At 41.2% G+C, this 26,599-nt stretch overlaps 1 protein-coding gene across 2 annotated transcripts in view; it reads left to right on the top strand.

Annotated features, from left to right (window-relative positions):
- The window catches only part of BAI3 (brain-specific angiogenesis inhibitor 3), a 459,839-nt gene that overhangs the window by 332,376 nt on the left and 100,864 nt on the right, over positions 1-26,599 (top strand). The gene's annotated exons all lie outside the window — the stretch shown is intronic.

Genomic DNA, 26,599 nt, shown 5'->3' with positions numbered 1-26,599 from the left:
ACTAAAACACTGGACCTATGACTCTATTGCGTGACACAGGCTTTACCCAATGCCCATAGTGAATTTTGATACTGGAGTCAGCACAAGCACTTGTGACAATTTAGGGTACATTTGCCCCAGATAAATAAAGGCAATGGGATATGGTCAGTCTCCCTCGATATTGATCTACAGAGAAGGGGGAGAACTAGGTTCCTCGGAATGTGATTCATAACAGGCAATGCAGTGGACAGAGAGACAACTACATCAGACAACAGGAAATATTAAAGAAGGGTACCTGAAACATTTTCCTCTTCAGGGTTGGGCACCTAATTAGAAATAGACATGGACAATTAGACATCTCCACGAAGCTGTAATTCAATACTTTCCAGTTGTAGATGACTTCTACATGTTTGTGGACAACTGGCTTGTATTCATTAAGGAGGATTAGTGAGGCACCCATCTATTATATGATGGACTAGTGATTTGTATGATGGCCTTTTATATGATGAATTATATGATGGCCTTCAGGAGCATTTGCTTTTGAAGCTATAATTCTACCCTGATTTTCCTCCTGAATGCCTGGAGCTTTATACCACCTTTTCCATCTCAAAGAAGAAAGTTTCAGCCACAACCCTATTCACTGTTGTTGAAGTTGAATCATTCTGAAGAAAGAAATGAAATTTCATGGGAGTAAAGGGATCAAATTAAGAAAGCCTGTTTCTGTAGCCAAACTGATTTCCAAGAGAACAGAAGGAGGGGAACGTTTTGGATTCTGAGCACGTTTGCATCATGTTTGCTTTCTGGCTATCTTTTGCATCAGCAATTTTGAGATAGCCCAGAAAGCAGACCACAGTCCAAGACAACGTGTTCCACACTGCAAGAAAGGGGTTTCTACAGACGATCATCATCTACTTTACTTAGTGGTTCCATAATTCTTGTGTTCTGTCTGTGGCTCATTTCAGTGTAATACTTAATGTCTGGGGCCTTGCTTGCAGCTTGGTGCTGCAAGGCTCGCCATCCTGGCAGATGAGATACGGGCAGCTCAGTCCCCTCACACAGCACAAACCTGAGAAATTTCCTTCCCCCTCATAATACACATATATGTTTTAAAACATTATTTTTCATGCTAATGCCAGTGCAAGTTCTCAGGGGCACAGCAGGAGCCTCCCACACCCCAAAACTTAATGACTTTCTGTGTCTAGTTTCCCTCCTGTGCTAAGCACAGCAGCAGGTGTGCCAGGACCACAAAATACATACGGTGTGCCTACACAGTAGTCCTGGATCGACCAGGATCCACCCCAGCCAAAAAGCTTTAGATCTGCCACAGCAAGCTGAGGGTGCCAAGCGCTCTCCAAGCACTCTCAGGGGGCTCAACCAGAGATGCCTAGTATCGACAGTGCATCCCACCATGTTTTAGTAAGGAGAAAAGGGAAATTTTCTGATGCTCATCTCACCTCCATGAGGAAAGCAGTTCTTTTCTACGACTGCTGAAGCTATCAGTGGGATTGCTTACAGGTAGGATCGTGATGGAGCCCTGTGTTTGTGGACCTGCCTTAAACCAGTGGTCAGGACAAAAGTGTAAAACATAAGTAACAGAGAAGATTCTTCATAGATGAAGAAAAGGAAACTGTAGTAGTACAAATACAAACTTTTATATTACTCTGGGGTCAGCTTACAGAATAAGATGCTTTGGGAAATGATCATTGTGCTGCTAGTATGCAAATCTGTAGGCTCTTTCAACCCTTTTGCAACCCTAGGCTCTTTCATCAGCCTAGGGTGACGGCACCTTGTCCTGCTGCCTGGCCAAGATTTCAAAGAAAGTACGAAAAAGTCAAACAGAACTTGAATGTTTCCTGTGAGATAGGAGAGAAGCTGTAATTAATGTAATTAGTTAATGGACATTTGTAAGCCATTCTTGCAATACCATAGGAAAAGACATCTCAAGGTCCTTCCCTGTTCAACATATTGTACTAATTCACAGTACAGCCACTCACTGTACTAGATAATACCGTTTTTCCCAAAGCTGGTTAATAAGGTTCACAGCCTCTTCAGAAAGGTGCTGAAACTTTTGATTGCCCTCCGCGGATTGAGACAGAAGTTAGAAAGAACTTTCATTCAGGGCCCTTATCTTAGACTTGTCCCCTCTCCGTACGCACTTGAATTATGATCTGGCACCTTGACATCAGGGAGCAGCAGGAGTGGGCTGCCCCACCAGGGCAGGTGAGCTGGGAGCTGAGGCTGACGGCGAGCCCCCAGATGGAAGGTGCAGTCCCACAGTGTGCAACCACAAAAAGCAGAACGGGGCCAGGGTCAGCCGCAGCCCACTGATCGCCGGACAACCCGTAGCGATGTGGCAGGTCTGAGATCAGGCTGGGAAGTCAAGTCAGCGAGACGAGGTCAGGACTGGCGTGGTGCAAGGCCAAGCACAACGTAACTACGGCATAGCGCAGACGTGGACCGAGGGCAGGGGCCTGAGCTTAAATGCAACCCCTGAGCCAACGGGTGAAGCGTGCGTGCGTGGAGGTCTCGGCTTTTCACATCTTTTCTTACGGCACAGGGGTTTTCGCAGCAGGCGGATAAAAAGTGACACTGTTCTGGCAGATCAGAAGTGACCCCGAGCACAGGAAGGCAAGCCTCTGGGAAGGGGTGGGAAAAGAGGTCACAGAGGAGGGTTATGGAGAAAGACGGTTATAGACTCGTCAGGATAATCAGAGCCTGTTGGCGAAATCAGGGCCTTGACACTCGATAAGAAAATACAACTTTTATAAAAGGTGTCCATTCTAATTGCCAGTCACTTTGCCTTTGTTTTTTAATGGTTTATACATAATATATTACAATATTAGTACCTACTTTCTTTGGTCCACAAAGTTTCTATTTAACTCAACATAAGTTGCATGCACAGATCAATGATGATAAAAAAGCCATAATGTTTTCTGCAGAATTATAAAATGTACAATATAGGGTCTTATCCACCTCCTGGGAGGTGATATGGCTTGTCAACTCTAAATAACTGCACAGAGAACATTGTGCCTCGCAGGAGGCCATGGTGTAGGAAACTCAGGGGTTGGATTACTGACCCACTTCACGATTCAGTTTAACAGCCCAAGTTTAACACTGTGGGGGAAAGAACTTTGCTAATATTGCTTGGACTATTTATTAGTTCTTTGTAAAAATCTCATTGGTTTCCAATATGATGGATACAATTCTTAACAGGGGAACTTTTCCACTGAAAATCAATTTTCTGCAATATTATTGTGTCCCTGTATGGAACAATAAAACACTGAAAAAATCATCAAAACTATTTCTTATTATCATTGATTTGACTATGGTATGCTTTATAGCTTGGATTTCTCAGTGTGTCAACTAATTAGCTTCACAAATTACTAAGAAAATTCCACTGCTTCCAATTGACTGTTATGAACATATAAAATAGTTTCTGCATCATCTAAAAATGAAATATGACCTTTTAAATGTTTTAACTTTACTTCCCTTTCTTGTGAGTCATGATACTCTGGTTTATGTTCTATATTATGTTCCTGTTGAAGCACTATTCAGGCGCTTAAGATAAGCCAAATGCTTAAAAACATGTTCGATTTGATTGTAAAGTATGTATTCAGATTATAATAAGTGTTCCATATAAGCATAGAGATTAAGTCTCTTCGCTGGCATATGGGGAGCCTGTCCACCCCAGAGATTAGGCAGTTTCGCTTTTTCTGTTTTAAGCCTAAATGCCACAGTAGTTTCAACTCCTAAATTAGGCACTTTGAATACACCCCTGAGTCAGTTACACAAAGCCAACATTTCAAAGTCAGGATAAGTAGCTGTACAAATGTCTCCTTCCCCCTCTCCCCAGCACACACACAGACACACGTACGACCTCGCACACACACACACTGCAGACCTGCTCCAAAACCATCAAAGCCAGCTGAACCTCTTCTGCTTACTTCAGCTGGCTTTGGATCTTACATTTGCAATTGCATAACAGTTCTGCGCAGTTCTGAAATCTAATAGGTCACATCTGTACAAATCCTGAAACAAGCATACCACAATTTAAAAAAAAAAAAAAAGTTCTACAGCTCTCTAAGCCATGCTGATAAACTGCCAAGCATTTACCTTGTCTGGTTCCCAATTTTGTGCTCAAATGTACAAGATGCAGCACAGTCCGATTACAGTCACGGGTGGTGGAATGCACTTCAGCATTTTCTGGAGTGTTCGGCAAACGCTGCTCCCTTTAGAAGAAATCACTAGCTCGTAGCACGTAGTGAAGGAGGTCACTCAGGACATCACTTACCCTGGCCTCTCGCCCATTCCCAGCAGACTGCTCTGTAACCTGCTCTTAAAAACTTGAGATGATGGAGATTCCACGGCTCCCCGAGGCAGAATGATCAAGGCTTCACTGTCTCTGCTGTTGGGAAGTTTTCCCTGGTAGCCCCTGCTTCGGTCTAAGCTCAGCACTTTTTTCCTGTCTCTGGTGGAAGAGAACAGGACAGTACTTTCTCTTCCTAGCAGCCTCCTATATGTGAGGAAACTTGTCATGTTTCCTCTCAGGTTTTCTTTTCCCTTGATTAAATATGCCGGTTCTTACAGCCTTTCCCATCAGTCACTCTTTCTGGATCTTTGATCCTCTTTGTTACTCTCTTCTGTACTTTCTCCAATTGCTTTGCTTTTTCATCAAACATGGTGTGTTAAATTGGACATTGCCCTGATGCCTGCTTTCAGTAGAGTGGGAGGATTAAACTATCAAAATACTCTCGAGACACAGATATATTTATTTTTTCATTTTACTTGCACAGGAAGGGGAATATTTAATGTCTCATATTTCTTAGGACACTAGGCAGAATAGAAGATACTAAGTCTCAACATGACATCACAGAGTCTCAATAATATATAACCAAATGCCAGGTATTTAGCTAGGTCTGCTTTGGCATCATAAGATCCCAGTAACCCCATTCAGGCTGCCCTTGGTTGTCCTTCAAGAGTTAATTTCTGTTGCATATCCTCCAACCGTCCTATCTGTTGGATGTATGATTTTGCACATCTGTCAGTCAGATGAGTTTGCAGTCTGTGTAGTTTGCTATTTTTCATATTAGTCTTGAATTAAAATATCTACTACCTTGTGACACAGAAGAGAAGGTGGGAAGGAATAGATCTTTTCTTAGCATTAAATATTTAAAATATGTTAGAGGAAGTGAGTGCAACAATGATCTTGCTTTCATTTGTTGCAGGGTTGACTCATAAACTGACGAAGGTGGTTGAGAAATATGATCAAACAATGTTTTAGTGACCTATTAATCTAATGAGATTCCAAAGAGGAGCTGCAGAGATGAAAGATTAGCTGGAAAGAAGAGTAATTGTGGTTGATAGTGAATACAAAATGAAATGCCGTATGTGGCTGTAACTTCATAGCCAGAGTCATAAAAATATACACATTCTGTTTGCATGAGCTTTTCGTGTAATTCCCTTGGGAGGTAGTGAGGAATTTGCTTTTCCAAAAGAAAGCTTTGGTAATTTTATATACTGTCTCTTCTTCTACGCAACAACCTCCTTTCATTTACCCAAAAAGAAAAAAGGAACAGTTAAAACAATTATTCTACTCCTCTAGCATATAAAGCATGCTGCACGTTCACAAAAGGACCCAAAACTGGTAAAAGGAAAAATGTAGGAGTCACAAGATAGCTGGAGGCCTCTTCCCCTCACTAATGTGATGACTGACTTGTCATGGAAAGCGGTGCTTACGGTACGTGCATTTACGACAGTGTTTGATATGTTGCCTCGTGGACACAGAGGCAACATACCCAGAAACACCTTCACAAAAATTTAATGTGACCTCTGTAGCTTCTGGCAGCAATTTCACAGGAAATCTGTAAACACGAGTGCAGATAAAGAAGCAGACGTGTGTGCTGTCTACATTAGCAAATACTCAGATAAATTTTTGTATAAATTCTATGATGCTCTGCACAGGAGTAGCAACCTCCAACCAGGTTGCTATTGTCGTCTGCATTTCAGCTGTCAAACCACGGTTTTATATACATGGTAATGTTAGAACCAGATCCTTCAATGGCTTACATATGTAAAGATAGGACAATCTACATGTATAACATTGCATACACAACTGTGTGAGTGCTCAGAATCTCACTTGTATGAACAGTGCCTGTCTGGTATATCACGGTTTCCTTTGTCAGTTTAAGGAACAAAAATACTGTGTAAACAATTTAATTTCAAGAGGAAAACACAAGGTTTAATGGCAGACTATTTTTTGAAGCACCGATGAAGTCTAATGTTGCAGCTGGTTTTTGAGTCCTTACATTTATCTCTAAAGTATTTTTTACAAAGTTGATTAAAAGTCTACATCCATTTATGTTTAAATCAGAAATTAAGCGTTTTGAGGAAAATGTTGTGCTTACGAACACACCTGTTTTCCATAATTTGAGATAAATTCCTGTTCACATAGTTTTGTTATTTTTTTTCTAATTAACTTTAAAAAAATCCTCTTTAATATTTGTTTTTCTGCTGGAAGAAGTCTACCAAAAAATATATTGGCTCCAGACAAAAAAGGCACATATCTCTATAACTCATTTAAGAAATTATTTTACCTTGTGGAGAGGGAACTGTTTGCATATTTTTCTCTGTGTGTGAATACTTTTTTTTTTCCCCCCAGTGGACCTGATGCTTTTTTAAACTGTCTTAAGGGGAAAAAAATCAAATATGCTGAGATGGTGCATTCACTACTGAAAATTCTAAAATCAGGGGCATCCACAGCTCTTTTAAAAATATTTCCTAATGTAGTAGATGAATCAATATGTCTTTCTGCAGCATGAGCTTGTAATGCAATTACAATCAAAAATTGGTATGAATCCTATTTATCATAAACCCCTAAATACTTATTCTTCATGTCCAAGGCATTTTTCCCTCATGTTCTTATCCCATTCCTCAGTTTTGCCATCACACTTTGTATATACCACAGTTGCTATGGGCTTGACCAAAGCATATATTTATGGCGTGCAGGTGGTGCTGGATTCGCCTTCATTCGTGGAGCAGAAGCTCCCATGCATCGTTGTTAAATAAGGGTAAAATATTTGAAAACCTGTTAATTTGCAGGGGGAGGTACATAGACATGCTCAACACAGAAATCACAAAGATGTTTTGGGGAAATTTACAGAACCTTTAATTAAAGTGCCATCTGCCTTGTACAGACATAAAAGAATTTGTTGGACAGACTATACACAGAGGCATTATGCAATAAGCTTCACTTTTTCCCGACACCCAGCTCAAGTACTGCGGTGTTTCTTTTCCTCCTGGCTGCTCCAGTGTCCTGCCATGGTCCTTGAGCTGCATCCCCATCCTTGTATCCCCAGCAATGCCCTGTCAATACATTCTGCCCTTCATGCCACACGTCTCACTTTTACACTGTGGGTAGCACAAAGGCAGCTGCATCAATAATATTTTCTCTCAGATGTAAGTAAGTGTTCATTTTTCCAGTAGCTACTTCCATGGAACTCTCTCCAGTTGAACAGTTTCATGCGGGCAGTGAAACGTTTCATGAGTTTCACATGGTTTCACTCATGGAAGAAGTACGGTATCCAGGTAGAAAGGACTGCAGCATGATCTCTTTCGCAATCTGCTGACTTCTGCCAGGACTCGTACTGGGATCTCTCCCAATACACGTACCTTTCCCAATGACATTGAACAGTAATGACTGACAATTAAGTGGGACAATGTTAGCATGAACTTTGCTTAACAAAGAAACTTTTTTTGCAACTACTAGCAAATATTTAATTGCCTATTGATGTTGTCAACAAATAAATAAAGGGGAATCTTTTCCTTGATATTCAGCACAAGTCGTACTCATGACCTTGTATAGCTACTCTGGGCTTCAAGTGACTTCTCTTAGGAACTGTAGTATTTGAGAAACATCAAGCCAAATAGTTCTAGATCATGGAAATGACAAGATGTATTATCATTTTCCTTTTAGAAATTGGAGCGGAGGGGCTGATAAGGGAAAGGAATTACATTACGTGTACAGAGGGACCTTTAAAACATGTTTTGATAGAGAAGTATGCTTCTGTGATTATGATTATTATTTGCATTTGAGCTGGAATTGATTCCTAATTCTGCTAATTGTTGCAAAAAGACACTAAATTAACATAAATTTGCTTACAGTTTTTTATTTGGTGTAGTATGAGTTTATTCATGAATAATAATTTATATTATTAATACAGATTATACTGATACTATAATCATCAATTATTTGAATGAGTAATTAATTCAAGAAGAAAGATCTTCTATAGCCTGTTGCAATGTAATATGCATAGTCTTTACATTTTTTCAAGATTGCTATGATTTAAAGGACAGAAGGATCGGCTCTGATTATCTAGTACAACAGCAGAGAATTTCACCATCTGGAATATGTGAACAGTGATCCTTCCTTACTTTAAAGGCCTCTTTTGAAGCTTAATTCATTGATATTTTATGATTCTGAGATGGAAATGGCTGTGATTTCACAAGAAAATTGAGCATGTGACTACCTTTGAGTATATGAGTAAGTCTGCTGAAATCACTGACATATGAAGTTATAGACATGTTTAAATATTATGCTGAACCATGCTCTTAAAGAAGCAATGGATTATGGCATTTCTGGATTCCATTTCCTACACTAAAAATCTGAATTTTAAAATATTTCTGTCTCAGAGAGAAAGTTATTCTAGAGTTAAAATTGCCAAAGTTAAAAACAAACCAAACTTTGAAGGAAATTAGTTTGGTAGAAGTGGAATTACTTCTGTTTAAAATCTATTAATTTTGATTTTTTTTTTCTGTTTGAGTTCAAAATTGGAAAATTGTGAAACTTAGAACTGGGGAGCAGTAAAATATTTACAGTTTTAAAGCAAGTGAACTAATATTTTTCCAAAGCAGAATTTTTTTTAACATCTCATCAAGAATTAAAGTACTGGTACTAGTATTGTTATAACTCTTTTATAGCAATCTGTAAGAAATTCTGGTTTACATTGTACTACATACTGGTATTAATTAATATATCATTGAAAATTAAGGATGGCTTATTTCAACTAATGCTGCAATCATTTTAATTAATTTTAATGTGAGATGGCCTGAAAGATAAAAAGACAAAAGACATTAAAACAGAACCACAAGAAAAATTGCAGCTGAGGCCATTGTTTCTATATTTCTGACCTTGAGTGTTTAATTCCTCCGTTTTTCCACAAGTGCTAATATCTTTCCGTGAATTTATATGCTATAACCTTTAGAATAAGTTAGACTCTTCAATACATTTGCTAGTACTATTTTCATACGCATCCACCTGTAAAACTACATATCTTACTCATTGAAAGCATAGGGCAAAAAAGAGCAATAAAAACTTTCTGAAGTAAGCTAAAAATGGTTTTCTGTTCCTATAAAATAACTCCTCCATACATTTTCTTTAAAATGTCATGACTTCAAAGTTTGATAGCTGACAGCCCTGCAGGGTTAGAAGCAAGGTCTGTGTGTCCGATTGGAAAGTTGAGAATTTTTCCCTTTACAAGTTATTGCCTCTAGCCCTGCAGGACTAAGAGGTATTGGACTTAAAAGCAGTGACATTTTTAAATACAGAATAGCTGTTACTGGCTTGGGATTAAAACCTGACCATTCTAAGTGTCAGGAGGTGTAATTTTATATAGAGAAAGGCAACACTGTGAAGAAAAGAAGCAAATATTTTTGTAAGTGCTTAACAGTTAAGATCATGAACAGAATAAAAAGTGTGAAGCCATCATTAGGGTAAATCTAAAAGCAGACCTTATGAAATGTATCAAAATCAGATGAGATACAATAACAAGTATCACCATTGCAACACCTATTATCTATGTCTACTATAGAGAGAGAGATATATACACACATACATATTCTATCTCTCTTGATAGAATACTATGAAATATTTCAGGATGTGAATACACTTGTAAAAACCCATTCTACACTATAAAATTAAGGAAATAAGAAATTCTCTCTCATATGAGATAAAACGTTAATGCAAAGCAATAAAGATTTAATTCTGTTCAATGTCCACTTATGTGAGGCCAAGAAATTCAATTTGTAAATTTAGGATGTCATAGTACCTCAACATTATATTGAGGCTCAGCTAAGATACTGCTGTCTCAGCACTGTTTTGGGTTTAATATGCATAGACCCATAGAATCATTTATGTTGGAAAGGACCTTTAAGATCATCAAGTCCAACCATTAACCTAAGACTGCCATATCCACCACTAAACCATGTCCCTAAGTGCCACATCTACACGTCTTTTAAATACCTCCAGGCCTCCAGGGATGGTGACTCAACCACTTCCCTGGGCAGCCTGTTCCAATGCCTGACAACCCTTTTGGTGAAGAAATTCTTCCTAATATCCAATCTAAACCTCCCCTGGCACAACCTGAGGCCATTTGCTCTCATCCTATCGCTTGTTACTTGGGAGAAGAAGACCCCCACCTCGCTACAAGCCCCTTTCAGGCAGTTGCAGAGCGCAATAAGGTCTCCCCTCAGCCTCCTTTTCTCCAGGCTGAACAATCCCATTTCCCTCAGCTGTTCCCCACAAGACTTGTGCTCTAGACCCTTCACCAGCTTCATTGCCCTTCTCTTGACATGCTCCAGCACCTCAAGGTCTTTCCTGTAGCGAGGGGCCCAAAACTGAACACAGGACTCGAGGTGCGGCCTCACCAGTGCTCAGTACAGGGGGAAGATCACTTCACATCTTGCTGGCCACACTATTTCTGATACAGGCCAGGATGCCGTTGGCCTTCTTGGTGACCTGGGCACACTGCTGGCTCATACTCAGCCGGCTGTTGACCAGGATCCCCAGGTCCTTTCCCATTGGGCAGCTTTCCAGCCACTCTTCCCCAAGCCTGTAGTGTTGCACAGAGTCGTTGCGAGCGAAGTGCAGGACCCTGCACTGAGCCTTCTTGAACCTCATACAAGTGGCCTCGGTCCATTAATCCAGCCTGTCCAGATCCCTCTTGCCTATCCTCAAGCAGATCAACACTCCCACCCAACGTGGTTGTTTGTAAACTTCCTGAGGGTGCACTCGATCCCCTCATCCAGATCATGGATAAAGATATTAAACAGAACTGGCCCCAGTGCTGAGCCCTGGGAACACCACTTGTGACCGGCCACCAACTGGATTTAACTCCATTCACCACAACTCTTTGAGCCCAGCCATCCAGCCAGTTTTTTACCCAGCCCATAAGAGTACACCCATCCAAGCCATGAGCAGCCAGTTTCTCCAGGGGAATGCTGTGGGAAACAGTGTCAAAGGCCTTACTGAAGTCCAGGTAAACAATGTCCACAGCCTTTCCGTCATCCACTAAGCGGGTCACCTTGTCACAGAAGGGGATCAGGTTGGTCAAGCAGGACCTGCCTTTCATAAACCCATGCTGGCTGGGCCTGATCCGCTGGTTGTCCTGTACATGCCGTGTGATGGCATTCAAGATGATCTGCTCCACAACTTTCCCTGGCACCGAGGTCAGACTGACAGGCCTTTAGTTCCCTGGATGCTCCTTCCAGCCTTTCTTGTAGATGGGTCTCATATTTGCTAACTTCCAGTCAACTGGGACCTCCCCAGTTAGCCAGGAATGCTGGTAAATGATTGAAGGTGGCTTGGTGAGCGCTTCCACCAGCAATCTCAGTACCCTTGGGTGGATCCCATCTGGCCCCATTGTGTGGATCTAAGTGGTGTAGCAGATGGCTAAACATTTCCCCTTGGGTTATGGGGCTTCATTCTGCTCCCTGTCCCTGTCTTCCAGCTCAGGACGCTGGGCACCCTGAGAACAACTGGTCTTACTATTAAAGACTGAGGCAAGGAAGGCATTAAGTACCTCAGCCTTTTCCTCATTGTTTGTCACTATGTTTCGCCCCACATCCAATAAAGGACTGAGATTCTCCTTAGCCCTCCTTTTGTTGATAATGTATTTATAGAAACATGTTTTATTGTCTTGTATGGCAGTAGCCAGATTAATTTCTAGTTGGGCTTTGGCCCTTCTAGTTTTCTCCCTGCATAACCTCACGACATCCTTGTAGTCCTCATGGGTTGCCAGCCCCTTCTTCCAAAGGTTATAAACTCTCCTTTTTTTCACTGAATTCCAGCCAAAGCTCTCTGTTCAGCCAGGCTGGTCTTCTTCCCCGCCGGCTCATCTTTCAGCACATGGGGACAGCCTATTCCTGCGCCTTTCAGATTTCCTTCTTGAAGAATTTCCAACCTTCCTGGATTCCTCTGCCCTTCAGGACTGCCTCCAAAGGGACTCTGTCAACCAGGCTCCTAAACAGGCCAAAATCTGCCCTCCAGAAGTCCACGGTGGCAGTTCTGCTGACCCCCCTCCTTACTTCTCCGAGAACTGAAAACTATCATTTCATGATCGCTGTGCCCAAGACAGCCTCCAACCATCACCTCACCCAAGTCCTTCTCTGTTCACGAACAACAGCTCCAGCGGGGCTCCTTCCCTAGTTGGCTCGCTCACCAGCTGTGTCAGCAAGTTCTCTTCCACACACTCCAGGAGCCTCCTGGGCTGTTTCCTGTCTGCTGTGTTGTATTTCCAGCAGACATCTGCTAAGTTGAAGTCCCCCATGAGAACAAGGGCTAGCAATCATGAGACTTCTTCTAGCTGCTTATAGAATATGTTGTCTGCCTCTTCATCCTGGTTGGGGGGGTCTATAACAGACTCCCACCATGATAACTGCCTTGTTGGTCCTTCCCCTGATTCTTATCCATAAACACTTGACACTTTCATCACCATCATCAAGCTCTAGACAGTCAAAACACTCCCTAACACTCAGGGCTACCCCACCGCCTCTCCTTCCTTGCCTGTTCCTTCCGAAGAATTTATAGCCATCCATTGCAGCACTCCAGTTATGTGAGTCATCCCACCATGTTTCTGTGATGGCAACTATATCATAGTTTTCCCGCTGCACAATGGCTTCCAGCTCTTTCAGTTTGTTGCCCGTGCTGTGTGCACTTGTGTAGAAGCACTTCAGTTGGGCTATTGATTCCACCACCTTTTTGTGGGGAGAAGCCCTAATTGCTATGTGACCATTCTCAGGCACCCCCAGGGTTTCTAACACATCAATAACCTTTGCGTCTTTGCTGCCGCATGGGTCTCCATTCCTTACCTCCACTGAGACGGCAGACTGGAGGACCTTGCTAGCACACCGTCCCTCAAACATTGGCGTGCTGGCCCCAGGCTTATCTCTAGTGAGCCTGATTTTATCCCTTTCCCCCTTCAAATCTAGTTTAAAGCTCTTTCAATGAGCCCTGCTAACTCATGACCTGTGATCAAAAAACCCAAAATTCTGCCGGTGACACCAGGCTCGGAGCCAGATATTGATCTGCTGGCTCTTCCTGTTTCTTCCCTCATCATTCCCCACAACTAGAAGGACAGAGGAGAACATTACTTGTGCTCCTGACCCCTTAAACAGTTGTCCCAAGGCCCTGAAGTCTCTCTTGACTTCTTGTTGCAACTTCATCTCTGCCTCCCTGAAAAATCAACAACGGATGATGATCTGAGGGCCGTACCAGGGTAGGAAGCTTTCTCTTCACGTCTTTAACCCAGGCCCCGGGGAGGCAGCAGAATTCCCTAAGCAGTGGGTCGGGTCTGCATGTTGGGTCTTCTGTTCCCTCCAGAAGGGAGTCTCCTATGACAATGACCCATCTTTTTTTCTTTTTGGAAGCGGTTCTGACGCAGGGCGTAGACCGGCTTGACCTCGGTGACACCTCCAAGCTGGATGAACCATCGTCCTCGTTATTGTTCGGTTCCAGTCACAGAGGAGACGTGCCCGCTGCGCCGGGCAGGAGCTGGTGGCCATCGGCCCCATCCCTTAAGTCGCCGCGTTCAGCCAGGTGGAGAGAGGACAGGGAATCCTCCGTATCACGCGTCCAGTCTGCCGGCAGGGTGTGATTCCAGTGGTCTATCTCTCGACTCCCCGATACTCCTCAACCCACGCCGCTCCTCCCGGAGCTCTGTCACTAAGCAGAGGATCTCCTCTCCCCGGGCACACCTCCCACAGCTCCGCTCGCTGCCGATGCCCCGCACCCGGCCGGCAGCGTCTTCCCACCGACGCTCGCTCTGGCAAGCTGCACCAGTTGCGTTGGGTGCCGAGCTTAGAGATGCCGTGGCTTTCTGCCGGCTGGGTACCATTGCTCCCTGGTCGATCTGGCAGGGCTCCGGCACCCTTCCCACATGCCCTTCTGTCCCCAAACTGACTGCCGCGCCAGGTCCTGGTCGCTGCTGCTCCCCAGGGCTGCCTTTTATACGTGGGGGGCGGCTTGGCCGATGTTGCTCCAGGTCTCGTTGGCCGCCGTGGTGCGAGCGGTGGGCTCCTGGCGGGATTTTCGGGTCCCCCGTAGGTTCCCCCCCAGCCCCGGTTGGGGAAACCCTGCCGTGCACCGCGCTGGAGCGCTCCGCTGCGGATCCCGCCGGCGCCGGAGCTGCTCGCCTCGGCGACACGCGTGCAATATGGAACAACCGGCAAACGGAAATGTGATTAATTTGAAAGCGAAAGCTTTAAGCCAGGAATAATAGTTAAAGCATAAGCTGGGCTGAACAGGAGAAAGATTAGTCTAGCCCCAGCATCCTGCCTGCCACAGTGGCTGTTAACAAATGCCTAGAAGAGTGCTTAAGAACAAAGTACTTATTTAGCAGATATTCCCCTGGTATGCCTTCCAAATTCCAACAGGTTTGTGATGTACAGTCAGATTTTTTATCTTTGTGTGCCGTAGCCTTAAAGGATTTTTTTTGTCTGTGAATTTATCTAATCACTCTTTCAGGTCACACAATCTTCTGTCATTTATAACCTCCTGTGGCAATGATTTCCACAGTTTAACTACACCCTGTGAGAAGAAATGCCTCCTATTGTTTGTTTTGAATATACAGCCTAATAATTTCATGTAATGCCCTTAGATCTTATATTACAAGGAATAACAAACAATGATTTCTCGTTCATTTTCACTGTGGCACTCTTACAGACCTTTATCAGACCTCCCTGGACCACCCCTTACCCAGACTGGAGGGACTTACCTTAGGGAAGCTGTCCCATATCTTCTGTCACCTTGTCCCCTTTCCCTATAGCTTTCCTAGTTCCACTAGATCTGTTTGAGTTAGGAAGAGATCAGAACTGCATACTGCATTCCAAATGTGGGCATACCGCAGACTTTTTTAGTGGCGTAGTCATATTTTCTGTTTTGCTATTTCCAAAGCCCTGCCAAAAACTAATATAACTGAAGAACACATCATGCGCTGACATGCTCTAGCATCTTTGGATTAAAATATACACATAAGTTTTCTCCAATGCATAGTCAATAGAAAGATGTTTGCTTATATGTAATTTTAGGTATCATTTAGCTGTCTGAGAGATCAAAATATAGTGCCAGGTTCCGATGTGAGTTATACTGAGGATACTCCATTGAAGTTGACAGGTCCAATCAATACACAGCATGCACCGACATGAAGTGGATTCATGACATTCCCTGAATACTATATATGCACAGACAATGATTGCAATTGCACTCATCATTATGTAATTTCTAGAAGATATATTCTAGCTAATAAGCTTCATGTACTAAGTAGTCTGTATATAATTCAGATCGAGTGGTGTAATCTAAATTAATTGTATTCTTTATTTATTGCACTTTTAAAACATGAAGTAGCGTAAGAACATAACAGAATGCAAATTACTTCAAAATGTAAGAAGACACTGTAGCAGTTGCTACTTGCAACACTGACTGAAGGGAAAGGCATTTCAGATTTGGAGTTTTCAACTAAAGCATGCCACATCTATGTGACACATCACAGGCAGACAGACAGACAGCTTGTGATATGCCCTTCATGCCAATGAGAGTTGATTCCATTCCGCAAAAATGGCAACCTTAACTGAATAATGTTACTGGATATGATTTAGGTATGTATACTTTCAGTATTCTATGTGATATAATGTTGTAAGCATCAAAAATAGTGTATGAACCTCCATATAGAGAGAGAAGGAAATAAATATAGCACTGTATTTGGTTGCATTTTATTTTGAGCCTAGAAGTAGTTTACCTTCACATTTTTATTTTGGCCTTGAGTCCTAGGGATGTCTCTTAATTTTCCTGTGCCTCATGCTGAGATTCAGGATGATACTGTCTGTCTCTGTTTTAAGGTTTTCACCTTCAAGAAAGGTGCCATATATAAGGTTTTCACCTTCAGGAAAGGTGCTATATAATGTGGGTAGACCATTAGTGCATTAACATTGTTTATTCGGGGACACTTTTTTCAGTTCTTTTCTACCACATATGGAGGCTGAAGAGTACACCAGCTTTGCCAGTCGACAGAAGACAAGCCCATTATTACAACCCCTATACCTGCAGAGCATCGGGAATTCTTCTTGTGCTGTTTCCCCCAAGGAAGCCACGCACAAACAAAAAATATTCTCAGGAGATGGAAGAAAGTGGATAGGCTAGTAAGCTTCTCTCATTTGTTCAGACAGGCTTTTTTTGGCATCTAGTTAAGGCACACACTCCCCAACACCTCCTCTATCCCTTTTTTTCTAGACTGTGAAATAAAAGCACTTAGCCAACCTCTTAACCAATTTATATAGTTTTTAATGCCAGCAGTCATATTTGTCTAAACACACAATCTAGCTTATATGTGACTAGCTGAAATGGATTTACCAGAGGAATAAGAGGACTTAAATCCTGTATTGCCACTGCTCAGTGCAGTAAATTTTTCTGGGACTTCCAGATGTACAGTTGTTACACATGCAAATTGTCTGTTGTGTTGCGAATGCATCAGACATATCGTACATGTGCAGATCAAACGGAGAGCATGTCCACAGAATCCACTGGACCTTGTGCACCACAGCGGCCTCCTCTGCAACACGTGCCCTTGTACTATTGAGTCAACACAATCCCTGGTACATAAAGTTCACTGTCCAGACATGGCACAGTGCAGACCTTCATACTTTCTCCAGCATTTTCCAGATGAAATACAGAAGCATCCGTTTTCACGTGTTGTGATGCAGTGTGATGCACACTTCTTTCTTCTGCCTCTGTACTAGGCACTCCTAGCAAAAACCAAGGTACAACAGTTTAGATGTTATCTCTGGAGGTTATCATTATCAGCTGACTTTGTTTTAGGCAACTCTACCATTACACAGGTGTGAGTGGTATTAAAAAGCATGTCAGCTGGGTGTAATTTACTTTACTGGGCAGTTGGCCAGTAAATACATCCACTCAGGAAGATTCAGGTGAGCAGTAGCTCACGTAACTGCACTCCAAGTGGCTACATTCAAACCATTTTGAGTCTGGAAGCTGAGCAGACAGATTAATACGTCCTAAGGTAAGAAGCCTTACTGAAAGGCAAGAACATCAAGGCTAAGACCAGCTTAGAAGAGTCTAAAATATACATTAGGGAGGTGTCTCCTACATCTTCTTTTTCTTTAAACAAAAGAGCCTCTTTTTATTAAATCTGTACTTGACTTTATTTGACTCTGTAATCACAATGATTTTCCCACATCTTAAAGAAGTGAAAATTATTAAGACAAAAAGATGCGTTACTTTATAATGTTATAGAAGTTAGCTCTGTGAATTATAGTTTTCAATGTACAGCTTACATCTATTAGCTTTAGCAATATCTGGGTTGTTTAGTTTTGGTTTTTAATTGGATCGTAAACAGCACTGTAAGAAAGCTTTGTGTTTAGCTACATTGCATTACATTTGCTGTCAGCTAGGCATAGACAAAGTCACTGCATCTCAACTGCTTGCACAGATTTGTTACATTGCCCCATTTTAATAAAGTTTCAGTCATTGTATGAGGTAGGCAGATACCTGCCACTATAGGTACCTCATTCCTCAATGGCTCCATCAGACCTTCTTTCCAGTCACTGTACAACTCTGGAGGATCTTAAATCCAGAGGCTCTTATGAGTTTTATGGTAAGCTGCTTGGCCATGAAGTCTTCATTCTAATATGCTCATAAACAAGTCATCTCTCTGTCATTCTTGACTCTGGCCTTTACTTAGCAGTGAATTGGCTGCTACATAAAACATGAACAGTACATGCATGAAGACTGATACTATAGTTCTTTTGTCCAATAGTTGAATGGTTAGAAAAGTCACCCAGGACAGGAGACACTTACCCAAGGTGAGGTCTCATCTGTGCTTGCAAAATTCAGAACCTTTTCAGGAGGAATGACCAAATCTCTGGGCTGTAGGGCATTTTAGAGTAATGAAGCTTCTCTAATTCCCTCTGTTCACCATTAGTCCTACTCTTTCATATTATAACTAAGTGTTGGTCTGAAAGGGAAAGACTACTCACTTTTGCAATCTGTAGTTAAGGTTTTCACTGAAGAAAAGATGTCCGACCGAAGATGTTAAGCATCAGTCACTACAAACCCCTCGTCACCTCAGACTGGCTAATTACTATGTGTCTGATCTCGGTCAAGAGCCAACAGCAAGCTATATATGCCTTTGTCCCACTGAGGTATTTGTATCAAATGTGTTTTTAATGTGCAGCCTTAGATAACCAATGGAAGATTTGGTGCAGGTTCAGTCAGGGTGCACTCTGACTCACCAAGGAGAGAATAGGGAGAAAGCATTACTCTTATTGAAGCAGTTGTTAATTGGCCAGCCAGGTACACAAGATAACATCTGCTCTAACAAAGAGACACCTCTAAGGAAGAAAAAAAAATACTTATTTTAATTAAGAGGGATGGTCATATTATCTCCCAAATAAGAAAGAAATCAATGCATTTAAGGAAAAACAGATTAGATCTGTTTAGACTCCTGGGGAAGACTTACAAAAGAGGTTTGGTTATAAAAAGCAAGTGTCTTACACGAGGAAAAGGACATAACCTGAGGCCTAACTTATACAGAAAATAGAACTCTTTAGAAACTGAATGTTTGGGAAATCTTGCAGAATAACAGCTGGATAAAAGGGGAGACATACTGCTGACATAGTCCCTGTGTCAGTAGAGCAAACGTCAGTTTTATTTTATTTCCTTTTTTGTGTCTTATAAACATTTGTAACTGTGTCCTATTTTTTATTTGTTTTATCTCAGTCTGGCTTGAGTTAAGTTTGTTTTCAAAGTGTAAGCGGACAGCAAAAAGTCTTTACTTCTTTCTTTAAAATTGGACACTGAGACAACTTAGCTCCAGTTGCCATAGCTCCACAGCACATTCTTCAGAGAACCCCCAGGTAATACCAGAGTTGTGGGATACGCTGTAGGATTGTGTGGGAGCAGCAGGTGGTATCACAAGATACAGGCGAGGAGCAGCTGACAACGAGGAGGGTTCTTAGTCATGCAGCTAAGATATGAAGGACCAGGTATGAAACCTGAGGGTCTTCAGAGAGCCTGTAACACTGACGTTTGAACGCTCCATCTGCTGGGTCAGTGATACTGAGTGGCGCAGGAACCGGAACGCAGGTGCCAATCCCCGTCTTCCTGCGGTATGGCTACCAAGTCCGTGCTTTGCTTCACCCTCTGGCCCAATCCATAGTTCTGTTCACTGAGCACCTACTTCAACAAGAAGGGCTGAGGGTACTCTCACGCCAGAATACACTGTAGTCTGGGGTTAGGTCATCTGCTGTGAAATATCTATTTAACACCCCTTCTGCAGAGAAGGAAATTGAACTCGCCTCTTCTATCTCACACCCACTGAGCTGTTGGATAAAGGGGGGACGTACCGCTGCCCATCTTCGAGGTGAACCTAACTTCAGATTTTGAGAGGTAACATGTACACATCTAGCTCCAAAAGAGAGCTCAGCTCTCTTTTGCATCACCAGAGCAATGAGCATCATTTCAGTGCCTGATCACTTAGTATGTTTGCTTCTGCCATTCTCATTTTGTGGCTTAACTTTCTTCCTGCATTACGGTTGGCATCTCCGGAGCCTAATTCAAAGCACTCTCTGAGGAGACTGGACATGTGCTGTTTTTAGTTTTATCTGTCCATTCAATCTAAAATAGCATAGGATGTTGTAACAGTAACAGTGATGGAAACCCAGCCTCTGTTCTTCCCCTCATCAATTCCCTTTCACACTTATTCCTCTCCCTGATGGTCACAGCTGGCCTTGAAACTTGAACTGATGATCCTACGCTTTATTGCTAATCTTGTCATTTGGAAGAAACATTAGCGATAGCTACAACCCTGATGCAGGCTTTGACGTTCTTAATTTCCAGGATAAACTTCTGAGCCCCTAATCTTTTCCAGCCCCTGGAAATGTAGAATTTACAAGGATCCTTTTTGCGAAGAGTCCCTGTGAATAATAGTACAGTGTGGAAGATTTCATGAGTTGATCATTGGGAAAACACTACTTGACAGTTTTTCCTTAGATCACCATAAATCTACCTAAATATTTATAGTCTGAACAAACAAATATGAAAGACTTTACTGATTTTGTGAAGAGTGAAAGCTAATAAAATATTTGTTGAACTCTTTTTTACTACTAAATGTGTGATAATGTTATCCTATAAAATGAACCTAATTGAAACTGAGCAATTTTATAAATATCCAAAATGCTACTAAACTCACTACTGCAAACTTTGAGAATCTACATTTTAACATAGCAAGTCTCTATATGACTTTGCCCTAAGAAACCAAATATGTCACACAGCAACTTAAATGAGGAGCCTGATCTGTAAATGTACCCACAGTTAAGTAATGCGTGCTCGCAAAATGTAACATGATCCCTGATGTCTTGGTCATTCAGCATTATCAGTTTTATCTCCCTTTCACAGTAAACCAACTTAGCAACGCTGTATTGAAATGAAAGACAAAATTAGAGTACAGACTGATAATAAATGAGAGCTTATCAGGAAGGAAGGGAGACAGCAATTCACTGTAGAATTTGTAGTAGAGCTGGCCAGTTTGCTTCAGTTATTGTTTTTATGAAAATAAGAAATATCCCTCTGTTGCTTCTTGTAGTTTCTAGGAAATCGTTATCTTGGGACAAGATATCCTGGAAGGGAGGTGTGGCCTCTTGTCTGCTCCATTCATTCTGGAGGTCCATGGGGAAAGAAGTTGTAGTTCTCATAAATCCTCAGCAGATACCTCAGCAGATCCTTTGGCAGTGCATGCATAGCAGGAACACCCAGTACTTAATCCTATGCTACTTTCTCTGAGAGCATCTACAGGGTCAGAGATGAAGCTATGGAAAGTGATTGGTTTCCCTCATTTTTTTGATGCACCAACACTCAACCTCTTTGGAGATTTTCTCTATAATCTTGGGAAAGGGGGGAGAACGCTCTTGGTCAAATATTCATGCATTAGACTCTTTAAAATACAGAAGTAGAGCTGAGTGACTGTAGTGCGTCTGATGTTGTTCAAAACCATGAATGGATCCTGTAACTCTAATAATGAAACGTCTGCATTATAGCAGTAGTACAGAGCACCAGTAATTAAGAACTATGCAGTAGGAGGCAGGAAATTCCTAGTATTTGTCTCATCCTGTTTTTGTCATATCAGTCCTTTAGAATTTCTTTTCCTTTTACACTCTGATGCACTTGCAGTATGCTAATGACAGGGCAACTATTGATTACAGCGCACCTTATGCACACTGTGTACTAGATCATGCCCTAAACTGTACGAACAGGAAAGTTATAAAGAGTAATAAAATATTCCCCCAAGCATTAATGCTCACTTCCATAGCTCCCCTTTTGATGAACCATTTGTATATAGTAGTCAAACTGATAACCAAGGTAATTTTTGATCTTGCCTTGGACCTTTCTATGAGTTGTACATTATTAGAAAGTTAATGTAACAATGTATGCTTATAACTAAATGGCTCTGTTATAAAACCTACTTTTCAGGGTTTAATATCTCACCTGGTTTAAATCACATTGGAATAAAACTTGGTTTCCAGCCCAGATGCACATTTGTTTTACAAAAAAAATTATTCAAATACAATTTATTTTTGATGTAAAGATCAGCAAGAAAAATATTTTTTCAAGGATTTCTACTTTCTTTGGCAAAAAAATAAATTCACAAGTATGTCATTGAGGAAAAATAAACAGTTCAATGCCTGAACTGGAAAAGCGGCCTTATTCTTTAGGAAAATGAACTCCTTACAGGATTCTGGTTGGAGATCCAATTGCAAGATATTCATCACCCAGCTTTTTCTTCTGATACCGCACAAATCCAGACATCCTTTTTGGGACATTTGTGGTATTTTAGACATGTAGTCATAAGGCAGTTATTTTTGTCCAGTCTATTTCTTTTCATTTCCATGATTTCATGCATTAGTTTTTCTAAATTGTGTGAGGGGAAAAAAAGCCCTAAGTCATAATGACACGTTAACAATTTCAGGGTAAACAATACTTTGTTAGACTACAGTTTTCTGTGTGACATTATTAAGCAAAGCGTGTTTCCATCCACCTTTTCTTTGTGTTTTTTTTTTCTTTCATTCTTTTTTTTTTTTTTTTTACTTTAGGAAAAACCATGGAGATAAACCAGATGTTGCCATATACTACTGGTAGGGATAAGATTGATCACAGTAGAAATTATGCATACTAAGAGTTAGGTCATGTCTCAGGCATATGGAGATGCACAACTGAAAGGAGACTTCTGCAGTTGAGCCTTCCCTATGGCTTCCCTGGGATTTTAGGTCCAGGTGCAAAGAAGTAAGCAGGTGTTGGAAGGACTTTATCCTCACTAATGTGCCAGCCAGCACATCTGAACAGGCACAATGATGTATGTAATCTGCTACTCAGAAGGGCCATGAGCTTCTTTCCTATCTTTTACTAGGCTAAAAAAATTTCTTATGTCTGCATTTTCCATGTGCTTCTCATCATTATATGTCATTCTTTACTGAGAATAGAGTTGGAATACCAAAGTCTGTCCTAAAGGAAAAACAGCACCTAGTTGAACAGGGGGAAAAAAAAGAAAAAGTATAATAATGTACATACCCAAGAAGTAGGGATTATTGAAATTATCTCAGGAGAAACAATATCATAATTTCTTAACTTCTATGTAGTTTGCTTTCTATAAAGCTGTTATTAAATACTTAAATAACAGCTTCTTGCTGTTATTTAAGTAATGTAACTTAATGATCGAAAAGATTTCTCATCCTACTTTAAGCGCAGATAACATTCATCAAAGAAATTACTAAAGTAAGCTACCATCATGTATGTATAGCCAAGGTGTTAATTCTTCATTCATGATGATCAAAACCCAGGTAACTACTTGGATCACTTCTTGCCAACGGGGAAAGAACAGTTAACGGTATTGTTAACTTCCTTCTTCTCTGTCTCACAGCATCTCCATCCAAAAACAATCTTTCATTTGAAAAAAATTCTTCAAAATAAACTAACAAGGTAGACAGTGTACAATATGAGGTGAAGTCCATTTACTGAGTGGTTTTGACAGCAATGTCATAGCTGATTTTGATTTTTCAATATGTTAAAGTAGACAAAACAATGCAATTAGTAAGACATGTATATTATTAATTTTAAAAAATATGTCAATAGTAAGTGGTAAACTATGTCATGAGACCGAGAATAATACTGCAAAATAAGGGAAACATAGTTGATAGCATATCAAATGTGGCTTGATTATCAGTGTGTGTCAGATTGGCAGTTGTGTCTGTGAATGATTTTTTTTTTATTCTACAAAAATGCTTCTATCCTATAAACTACATTTCCATTTCAACATCTGAGACAGTCATATTGTTGTTTTCAGTAGTGAGCATCACTTACATATCATGCAATATTGCATAATACATTATTAAAGAGTAAAAATCGCATTATTTCTTCTATGTCATACATGTTTAACATGCTTTTCTGTACATCATTTGGCCATCTTTTTTATTGCACAGTATGTTCCCAATCCTTGATTAGAACTAAGAAGTTTACATTAAACTCTGAAAAGGTTTTGAAAGGACACTCCGGCATTCCTCTAACTGTAAGACTACTCTGAGAAGGACACGCTCACAGGCAAATGTTGGAGCTGAGGTTTTTCTAGTGCTTATGCCGTATTAGCCATAGATCCATGGGCCCAAATGACATCCTGCTTAGACTTTTTCCCCTACTTCCCTCCTTCCCCTGCTCTTTCCCCTGCCTCAGCTGCAGGATGACACAGGATCTGCAACGGTGAATCTATGCTTCTTGGGAATTCCTTTGCTTGTACCATGGGAATTCTGCCAGGTTGATTAAATCTTCTGTAGCTCAGTGGAACAGTACAAAATTGCCAATAATGGGCATGAAGCTACATCTATATTTGCTATGTATTTTCAATTTGGTAATTTTCCTTGATATAAATAGAACATGTGTTAATAGTACCTGTCACTCCTTTATAGCTTTCTGCATAACAAGAAAGATTCACGGGAATAATAGGTGCCCTTTTGCATATTCATATGCTAACCCTAAACATTAGACACAGAGTCAAAGAAAATCACAACGAAAAGGAATGAAACTTCCAAATGTGAGAGAGATCCTGGTTGGCCCAGAAGAGTTGCATTATAAGAGGGACAGATCATAGATGGGGGACTTCATAAAAAGTGTAGCACTGAGATACACTAAATATAATACATTAGTTTTAACTCTATGTTTCCCCTCCTTATTTACTTTATACCTAAAACCAAATACTGGTTTTATGGCAGCAAGTCAAAATGTCCAGCATCTCTGAGTGAGTTAGCAATCATACATTTACAATTGAAGTGTATCACTGAAAAAACGAACAATTAAATGTAAAAAGTGTCCATGTTAGACTGACTGCTCCTGCCGTGTCAATGGGTGTCTTATTGTTAAATTCAATTAGAGCACTTCCTTCATTTCAGAGTGCTTTTGGAAATTCCACTAAAATTTTCAGTAGAATTCAAGAAGTTTTGCAAAATGTGTAGTGTATTTTTTTATTTTTTTGTAATACCTGGTGATATAGTACAACACTGAACTGCTCAGCTAATGTATGACTGGAATTTTGTGTTTGCACAAGTGACTTGAAGAACAGAATGAGCCCCTCTAAACCTGGTGGACTGCCCATGATTTATACTAATTTAAATATAATTATAATTGTAACAGATGTTTTGTTTTAAATTAAACTGGTCTCTGTGGTTGTCTACCTTTTATAATTAGAGCTTGTCTAACTCTGTGCATTGGACACCATCTGCAAAGATTTAGCGCTAACTGTATGCATTGTGCATCCAGTGCTTTTCAGCATAGGGTGAATTCAATATATTAAATCTTATTCTCAGGATGAATAATACCATCCTTTTGTTTTAAAACATGTCACTTTCTCTTAAGCTATCATGCTTTAATATTTAATCAGCACAGATAAATGCATTTCATTTGGCCTTAACTGTGTGTCACAATAAGGTAAGAGACAGGAAAGCTAATGAAATAAATTGCTTAAGTTATGCAGAAGATAATGCTTCAGGATTTAGAATATGTAACTATATTTTTTCAGAGTGGATGTTGATTTAGCCTGTGGCTCTCTGAAAGACACAATTTGTGAAGGAGAGCTAATAGACGGCTTTAGTGCCTTGAAGAATTGGTGATTTTCTCTCAGTTATTTCCCTCAGTTGCCGTTTGTTTTGTTTATTACAGGATACTGTTCCGAAGACAATAGCGTGTAAGGGTTACATCTGGTGTGTGTTCAAAAACTAGTGGCGCAAAATGCCAAGGTGGGCTGGGGTGAACTGCGCTCTGAGAGCAGGCTTGAGATAACCAATTGCCTTTGCATGAGGGCCCCGGCATATAGAATCCCTCACAAAGGTGGGTTGTCGAGGCAGAAGAGGTGAAACAAGGGTGATCACAGGGACTGGAGATTATTATTCCCCCACCTTGTTTCTTCCCCCTTCGTTTTTCTTTTTTCAAGTCATTTAGTGACCTGAGGTGAAATGGCCAGGAATTGACAGCGCACAGGCTGCTGCTTACAGCAGAGTCGTTGCAGTTGCTCCCTGGACATGAAAGGAGGGGAAAAAAGATGAAAGAAACCCAATTGTTGTTCTCTAAACACAACATATGTAAAGATAATAGGTTTGCTTTGGATGAAACCAACCCCTTTTTCCTGTAGAAATGATTTCCCCCCCTGCTGCAGTTCAGGAAAAAGGAGAGATGATTTTTTTGTCTCTCCCTCTCCCTCTCCTTACCCGCACAAAGAAAACGTGGGTTGATACCATTTTTATTGTTCTGCTGGGGTGGGTTTCAGACCTTGCATTAGCATATTGAATGTCTAATTGAATTTGGGGGCTGTGTTAATCATCTTGTTTTGTTTAGGGGCGGTTGGCAAAAGGTGCCAGCAAATGATCGCTTTGGCTTGGGGTTAGCGTGGTGCTGCCACCCCAAGAAAAAGAAATCGAGAAGGGGGAGGGAGCTAGGGAAAGGCGAGTTGACTGAGTGATGTCTGGAGGGCGAACTCGTGTGTCTCTTTGGTGATGTTGTGTGCTGCTGTACTGAAATCCACCCCTCTGCCGGAGCTAAGGCCAGAGTTGGAGGCATCTGATGCTGCCGTTTCCAGGGTGAAATTTCTAAGGCTGATCACTAAAAACAACAACCGAAAACCCAAAAATCCTCAGCAAAAAAATAGCTGTCAGAACAGGAGATCCGGCATCTCCCGGTCCAACTGGCATAACCCAGACAGACGTTTGAAAACCATCTGCCTTTAAACTAGCCACATGCACGAGA

The sequence above is a fragment of the Haliaeetus leucocephalus genome, unplaced genomic scaffold (genome assembly GCF_000737465.1).
Source record: "Haliaeetus leucocephalus isolate CR32 unplaced genomic scaffold, Haliaeetus_leucocephalus-4.0 Scaffold195, whole genome shotgun sequence".
Taxonomy (NCBI): Eukaryota; Metazoa; Chordata; class Aves; order Accipitriformes; family Accipitridae; genus Haliaeetus; species Haliaeetus leucocephalus.
This window is presented reverse-complemented; position numbering and strand designations above follow the sequence as displayed.